Source organism: Onychostruthus taczanowskii, unplaced genomic scaffold, assembly GCF_017590055.1.
Source record: "Onychostruthus taczanowskii isolate IOZ18803 unplaced genomic scaffold, ASM1759005v1 scaffold744, whole genome shotgun sequence".
In the NCBI taxonomy this organism is placed as follows: domain Eukaryota; kingdom Metazoa; phylum Chordata; class Aves; order Passeriformes; family Passeridae; genus Onychostruthus; species Onychostruthus taczanowskii.
In genome coordinates, this window is record NW_024505274.1 from 4,028 (window position 1) to 12,678 (window position 8,651).

Consider the following 8,651-nt stretch of genomic DNA (forward strand, 5'->3'; position numbering starts at 1 on the left):
AAATGGGGGAAAAACACGGATTTTGGGGAAAAATCCCCCAAAAAATGGGGTTTGGGGTGAGAAAATACAAAATAAATGGGATTTTGGGTGAAACAATGGGGTTTGGGGTCAGTCTCGGGCTGGGCCAGCAGGAACCGGCACAGCTCCCGATGGACTGGATCACCTGGGCAGGGAAATGGGGGAAAAACACGGATTTTGGGGAAAAATCCCCCAAAAAATGGGGTTTGGGGTGAGAAAATACAAAATAAATGGGATTTTGGGTGAAACAATGGGGTTTGGGGTCAGTCTCGGGCTGGGCCAGCAGGAACCGGCACAGCTCCCGATGGACTGGATCACCTGGGCAGGGAAATGGGGGAAAAACACGGATTTTGGGGAAAAATCCCCCAAAAAATGGGGTTTGGGGTGAGAAAATACAAAATAAATGGGGTTTTGGGTGAAAAAATGGGGTTTGGGGTGAAAAAATGGGGTTTGGGGTCAGTCACGGGCTGGGCCAGCAAGAACCGGCACAGCTCCCGATGGACTGGATCACCTGGGCGGGGAAATGGGGGAAAAACACGGATTTTGGGGAAAAATCCCCCAAAAAATGGGGTTTGGGGTGAGAAAATGGGATTTTGGGGTGAAAAAATGGGGTTTGGGGTCAGTCACGGGCTGGGCCAGCGGAACCGGCACAGCTCCCCGATGTACTGGATCACCTGGGCGGGGAAATGGGGGAAAAACACGGATTTTGGGGAAAAATCCCTGAAAAAATGGGGTTTGGGGTGAGAAAATGGGACTTTGGAGTGAAAAAATGGGATTTGGGGTGAGAAAATGGGATTTTGGGTCAGTCACGGGCTGGGCCAGCAGGAACCGGCACAGCTCCCCGATGGACTGGATCACCTGCGGGGAAAAATAGGGGAGAAACACGGATTTTGGGGAAAAATCCCCCAAAAAATGGGGTTTGGGGTGAAAAAATACAAAATAAATGGGGTTTTGGGTGAAAAAATGGGGTTTGGGGTGAGAAAATGGGATTTTGGGTGATGGCCAAGGTGGGCCAGCAGGAACTGGCACAGCTCCTGATGGACTGGATCACCTGGGCAGGGAAATGGGGGAAAAACATGGATTTTGGGGAAAAATCCCCCAAAAAATGGGGTTTGGGGTGGAAAAATACAAAATAAATGGGATTTTGGGTGAAAAAATGGGGTTTGGGGTCAGTCACGGGCTGGGCCAGCAGGAACCGGCACAGCTCCTGATGGACTGGATCACCTGGGCAGGGAAATGGGGGAAAAACACGGATTTTGGGGAAAATCCCCCAAAAAATGGGGTTTGGGGTGGAAAAATACAAAATAAATGGGATTTTGGGTGAAAAAATGGGGTTTGGGGTCAGTCACGGGCTGGGCCAGCAGGAACCGGCACAGCTCCTGATGGACTGGATCACCTGGGCAGGGAAATGGGGGAAAAACATGGATTTTGGGGAAAAATCCCCCAAAAAATGGGGTTTGGGGTGAGAAAATACAAAATAAATGGGATTTTGGGTGAAAAAATGGGGTTTGGGGTGAAAAAATGGGGTTTGGGGTCAGTCACGGGCTGGGCCAGCAGGAACCGGCACAGCTTCTGATGGACTGGATCACCTGCGGGAAAAACGGGGGAAAAACACGGATTTTGGGGAAAAATCCCCCAAAAAATGGGGGTTGGGGTGAAAAAATGGGGTATGGGGTGAAAAAATGGGGTATGGGGTGAAAAAATGGGGTATGGGGTGAAAAAATGGGGTATGGGGTGAAAAAATGGGGTATGGGGTGAAAAAATGGGGTATGGGGTGAAAAAATGGGGTATGGGGTGAAAAAATGGGGTATGGGGTGAAAAAATGGGGTATGGGGTGAAAAAATGGGGTATGGGGTGAAAAAATGGGGTATGGGGTGAAAAAATGGGGTATGGGGTGAAAAAATGGGGTATGGGGTGAAAAAATGGGGTTTGGGGTGAAAAAATACCAAAAAAAAGGGATTTTTTGGGTGAAAGAATGGGATTTTGGGTGAAAAGAATGGGATTTTGGGGTGAAAAAATACCAAAAAAATGGGATTTTTTGGGTGAGAAAATGGGATTTTTGGGTGATGGCCAGGCTGGGCCAGCAGGGACTGGACTGGATCACCTGGGGGAAAAATGGGGAGAAAAATGGGGAAATGGGGAAAAAAATGAGAGAAAAATGGGGAAATGGGGAAAAAAATGCGAGAAAAATGGGGAAATGGGGGAAAAACAAAGGAAAAAGTGGAGGAAAATGGGGGAAATAGGGGAGAAATGAATGAAAAAATGCAGAAAAAATGGGAAAAAACAAAGGAAAAATGAGAGGAAAAATGGGAAAAGTGGAGAAAAAATGGGGGGAAATGAGAGAAAAAATGGGGGAAAATGAAGAAAAAAATGAGAGAAAAAATGGAAAAGTAGAGAAAAAATGGGGGAAAATGAGAAAAAAAAAGAAAAATTGGGGGAAAATGAAGGAAAATGAAGGAAAGATGTGGGGGGGGGAAAAGGAAAAATGAGAGAAAAAATGGAAAAACTTGAGAAAAAATTGGGAGAAAATGAAGAAAAATGGGGGAAAAATGGGGGAAAATGAGAAAAAAAAAGAAAAATTGGGGGAAATTTGGGGGAATTTGGGGGAAAATTGGGAGAAAATGAAGAAAAATGGGGGAAAATGAGAAAAAAAAAGAAAAATTGGGGGAAATTTGGGGGAATTTGGGGGAAAATTGGGAGAAAATGAAGAAAAATGGGGGAAAATGAGAAAAAAAAAGAAAAATTGGGGGAAATTTGGGGGAATTTGGGGGAAAATTGGGAGAAAATGAAGAAAAATGGGGGAAAATGAGAAAAAAAAAGAAAAATTGGGGGAAATTTGGGGGAATTTGGGGGAAAATTGGGAGAAAATGAAGAAAAATGGGGGAAAATGAGAAAAAAAAAGAAAAATTGGGGGAAATTTGGGGGAATTTGGGGGAAAATTGGGAGAAAATGAAGAAAAATGGGGGAAAATGAGAAAAAAAAAGAAAAATTGGGGGAAATTTGGGGGAATTTGGGGGAAAATTGGGAGAAAATGAAGAAAAATGGGGGAAAAACGGGGGAAAAATGAAGGAAAATGGGGAAAAATAAAGGAAAAGTGAGAGAAAAAGTGGAGAAAAAATGGGGGAAGAGAGGAAAAATGGGATAAAATGAAGAAAAATGAGAGAAAAAATGAAGGAAAAATGGGGGGAAAAGGAAAAATGAGAGAAAAAATGGAAAAAGTGGAGAAAAAATGGGGAAAATGAGGGGAAAAATGAAGAAAAAATGAAGGAGAATGGGGCAAAAAAGGAAAAATGAGAGAAAAAAATGAAAGAAATTGGGGAAAAATAAAGGAAAAATGAGAGAAAAAGTGGAGAAAAAATGGGGGAATGAGAGAAAAAATGGAAAAATGGGGGAAAAATGAAGAAAAAATGAGAGAAAAAATGAATGAAAAATGGGGGAAAAGGAAAAATGAGAGAAAAAATGGAAAAAGTGGAGAAAAAATTGGGGGAAAATGAAGGAAAAATGGGGAAAAATGAGAGAAAAAATGGAAAAAGTGGAGAAAAAATTGGGGGAAAATGAATGAAAAGTGGGGAAAAATGAGAGAAAAAAGTGGAGAAAAATGGGGGGAAATGAGAAAAAAAAAGAAAAAATGGGGGAAAAATGAAGGAAAAATGGGAAAAATGGGGGGAAAATGAGGGGGGGAAATGGGGGAAAATGGGGGAAAATGGGGCTCACCGTGCAGCGATATTTGACACAATCGTCCCAAAATCTGGAGGCCGAGAATTTCCTGCGGATGACGACGGTGAGGCCGTGCAGGAGGCACTGCCCCACCCCCATGATGTTCCCTGGAACGTGGGGAAAATCGGGAAAAATTGGGAAAAATTGGGGGAAAATTGGGAAAAATTTGGGAAAAATTGGGGGAAAATCAGGATAAAATTGGGGTAAATTTGGGAAAAATTTGGGAAAAATTCAGGACAAATTTGGGATATTTGGGGTGAGTTTGGGGAGATTCAGGCACTTCCCCACCCCCATGATGTTCCCTGGAACGTGGGGAAAATTGGGAAAAATTGGGAAAAATTGGGAAAAATTGGGGGAAAATCGGGAAAAAATTGGGGAAAAATTGGGGAAAAATTGGGGAAAAATTGGGGAAAAATTGGGGAAAAATTGGGGAAAAATTGGGGAAAAATTGGGGAAAAATTGGGGAAAAATTGGGGAAAAATTGGGGAAAAATTGGGGAAAAATTGGGGAAAAATTGGGGAAAAATTGGGAAAAAATGGGGAAAATTAGGGATAAATTTGGGATAAAATTGGGAAGAAATTAGGATAAATTTGGGAAAATTAGGGGTAAATTTAAGATAAAATCGGGATAAAATTGGGATAAAATTGGGGTAAATTTGGGAAAAAATGGGAAAAAATAGGGATAAATTTGGAATAAAATTGGGAAAAAATTAGGATAAATTTGGGATAAAATGGGGACAAATTTGGGATAAAACTGGGGTAAGTTTGGGATAAAATTGGGGTAAATTTGGGAAAAATTTGGGATATTTGGGGTGAGTTTGGGGAGATTCAGGCACTGCCCCACCCCCATGATGTTCCCTGGAACGTGGGGAAAATTGGGAAAAATTGGAAAAAATTGGGAAAAATTGGGGGAAAATCGGGAAAAAATTGGGGAAAAAACGGGGAAAAATTGGGAAAATTAGGGATAAATTTGGGATAAAATTGGGGATAAAATTGGGAAAAATTAGGGATAAATTTGGGATAAAATTGGGGATAAAATTGGGAAAAATTAGGGATAAATTTGGGATAAAATTGGGGATAAAATTGGGAAAAATTAGGGATAAATTTGGGATAAATTTGGGAAAATTAGGGGTAAATTTGAGATAAAATCGGGATAAAATTGGGGTAAATTTGGGAAAAAAATGGGAAAAAATAGGGATAAATTGGGGATAAAATTGGGGATAAAATTGGGAAAATTAGGGATAAGTTTGGAATAAAATTGGGAAAAAATTAGGATAAATTGGGGATAAAATGGGGACAAATTTGGGATAAAATTGGGGTAAGTTTGGGAAAAAATTGGGGTAAATTTGGGAAAAAATAGGGAAAAAATAGGGATAAATTTGGGATAAAATTTGGGATAAAATTGGGAAAATTAGGGATAAATTTGGAATAAAATTGGGATAAATTTGGGAAAAATTTGGAGCAAATTTGGGATAAGTTCATGACAAATTTGGGATATTTGGGGTGGGTTTGGGGAGATTCAGGCACTGCCCCACTCCCAGGATGGTCCCTGGAACATTGGGGAAAATTCCAGATAAAATTGAGATAAATTTGGGAAAGAATCTGGAAAAATTAGGGATAAATTTGGGAAAAATTGGGGTAAATTCAGGAAAAATTTGGGGTCAATTTGGGATGAATTTGGGGTAAATTTGGGATAAAATTGGGATAAAGTTGGCATAAATTCTGAATAAATTCAGGCTAAATTCTGGGAAATTTTGGGATAAATGCAGGATAACATTGGAGTAAATTTGGGATAAATTTCGGGTAAATTTGGTATAAAACTAGGACAAAATTGGGATAAATTTGGGGTAAATTCGGGGTGGGTTTGGGTGGATTATTTGGGATATTTGGGGTGGGTTTGGGATAAATTTGGGGTAAATTTGGGATGGGTTTGGGGTGGATTATTTGGGATATTTGGGGTGGGTTTGGGATAAATTTGGGATAAATTTGGGATAAATTTGGGGTAAATTCGGGGTGGGTTTGGGGTGGATTATTTGGGATATTTGGGGTGGGTTTGGGATAAATTCAGGATAAATTTGGGATAAATTTGGGGTGGGTTTGGGGTGGATTATTTGGGATATTTGGGGTGGGTTTGGGGTGGAAGAAGGCAAAGAATGAGAAGGAGACAGGGAGAGGAAGAAGAGGAAGAGGAGGAGGAGGAAGAAGAGGAGGAGAAGGAAAAAGAGGAAGAGGAAGAATAAGAGGAAGAGGAAGGCAAGGGGAGAAGGAGAAGGAGGATGATCAGGAGGAGGAAGAGGAGGAAGGGGGGAGGAGGAGGAAGAAGAAGAGTAGAGGGAGAGGAAGAGGAGGAGAAGGAAAAAGAGGAAGAGGAGGAGGAAGAAGGAGGGGAGAAGGAGGAGGAGGAAGAAGGAGAGTAGAGGGAGAGAAGGAGGAGGAAGAGGAGGAGAAGGAAAAAGAGGAAGAGGAGGAGGAAGAGGGAGGGGAGAAGGAGGAGGAGGAAGAAGAAGAGTAGAGGGAGAGGAGGAGGAGGAAGAGGAGGAGAAGGAAAAAGAGGAAGAGGAGGAGGAAGAGGGAGGGGAGAAGGAGGAGGAGGAAGAAGAAGAGTAGAGGGAGAGGAGGAGGAGGAAGAGGAGGAGAAGGAAAAAGAGGAAGAGGAGGAGGAAGAAGAGGGGAGAAGGAGGAGGAGGAAGAAGAAGAGTAGAGGGAAAGGAGGAAGAGGAAGAGGAGGAGAAGGAAAAAGAGGAAGAGGAAGAGGAAGGCAAGGGGAGGAGGAGGAGGAGGGGGAGGAAGCACAACCTGCCGAGTGGTAGAGCGGCAGGCAGGTGTAGATGATGTCATCGGGGCGCATCCGGAAGGCGAAATAACCAAAGGCAGCGATGCGGTAATACCTGAGAGAGAGAGAGAGCACACCTGGGCACGGAGGGACACGCCCACGGACACACCCATGGACACGCCCACTGACACGCCCACACCTGTGGGATAACACCTGAGAGAGAGAGAGAGCACACCTGGGCAGGGAGGGACACGCCCACGGACACACCCACGGACACACCCACTGACACACCCACGGACACACCCACTGACCACACACAGACTGACACCTGGGTAGATGAGGGACACACCCATCACTGACCACACCCACCACTGGCCACACCCACCAGTGGCCACACCCATAACCACACCCATCAGTGACCACACCCATGACCACGCCCATCACTGACCACATCCATGACCACACCAATCACTGACCACACCCATGAACACGCCCATCCTTGACCACACCCATGACCACACCCATCCATGACCACACCCATGACCACACCCATCCATGATCACACCCATGACCACGCCCATCACTGACCACATCCATGACCACACCAATCACTGACCACACCCATGAACACGCCCATCCTTGACCACACCCATGACCACACCCATCCATGACCACACCCATGACCACACCCATCCATGATCACACCCATGACCACGCCCATCACTGACCACATCCATGACCACAATGACCATACCAATATCTGACCACACACGTGACCACGCCCATCCATGACCACACCCATGACCACACCCATGACCACGTCCATCACTGACCACTCCCATGACCACACCCATCACTGACCACACCCATGACCACATCCATCAATGACCCCGCCCATCACCGACCACGCGGCAGGGAGGAATACGCCCTCTGACACACCCACGGACACACCCACGGACACACCCACAGACACACCCACGGACGCACCCACTGACACGCCCACGGACATGCCCACGGACACACCCACGGACACACCCACACCTGTGTGATAACACCTGAGAGAGAGAGAGAGAGAGCACACCTGGACAGGGAGGGACACGCCCACTGCACACCCACTGACACACCCACTGACACAACCACTGACACACCCACTGACACGCCCACGGACACACCCACGGACACAACCACGAACACACCCACTGACACACCCACTGACACACCCACGGACACATCCATGGACACACCCACACCTGAGAGATATCACCTGAGAGAGAGAGAGAGAGCACACCTGGACAGGGAGGGACATGCCCAGGGACACGCCCACGGACACACCCACTGACCACACCCATGACCGCGCCCATCCATGGCTACACCCATCACTGACCACATCCACCACTGACCACACCCATGACCACACCTATCACTGACCACTCCCATGACCACGCCCATCACTGACCATACCAATAACTGACCACACACGTGACCACGCCCATCAATTACCACTCCCATGACCACGCCCATCAATGACCACTCCCATGACCCCACCCATCACTGACCACACCCAACAATGACCACACCCATCTATGACCATACCAATAACAGACCACACCAATAACCACGCCCATCCATGGCACCACCTATGACCACACCCATCACTGACCACACCCATCACTGTCCACACCCACCACTGACCACACCCATCACTGACCACACCCACCACTGACTACGCCCATTACTGACCACACCCACCACTGACCACACCTGTGACCATACCCATCAATGACCACGCCCATCACTGACCACACCCATCAATGACCACACCCATCACTGACCACACCCACCACTGACCACGCCCATTACTGACCACACCCACCACTGACCACACCTGTGACCATACCCATCAATGACCACGCCCCTCACTGACCACGCCCATCGATGACCACACCCATCAGTGACCACATCCATCAATGACCCCGCCCATCACTGACCACGCCCATGACCACACCCTCCCCGGCCCCGCCCCCGGCCCCGCCCTCACCTGCTGTGCACCACGATGGCCGCCTTGGGCAGGCCGGTGGTGCCCGAGGTGTAGATGTAGAACAGGCGGTCTGGAACGGGGCAAAACCCCGGGAAATCGGGAAAAA

General features: G+C 46.2%; 1 long non-coding RNA gene across 1 annotated transcript; it reads right to left on the reverse strand.

The window, feature by feature from the left end:
• Positions 1–637: 637 nt before the first annotated feature.
• Positions 638–8,651, reverse strand: LOC121345688. The gene is made up of 4 exons (XR_005953989.1): positions 8,546–8,651; positions 6,531–6,622; positions 3,733–3,842; positions 638–692 (listed from the first exon to the last, which is right to left on the reverse strand). It is a non-coding gene; the product is annotated as an uncharacterized LOC121345688 (long non-coding RNA).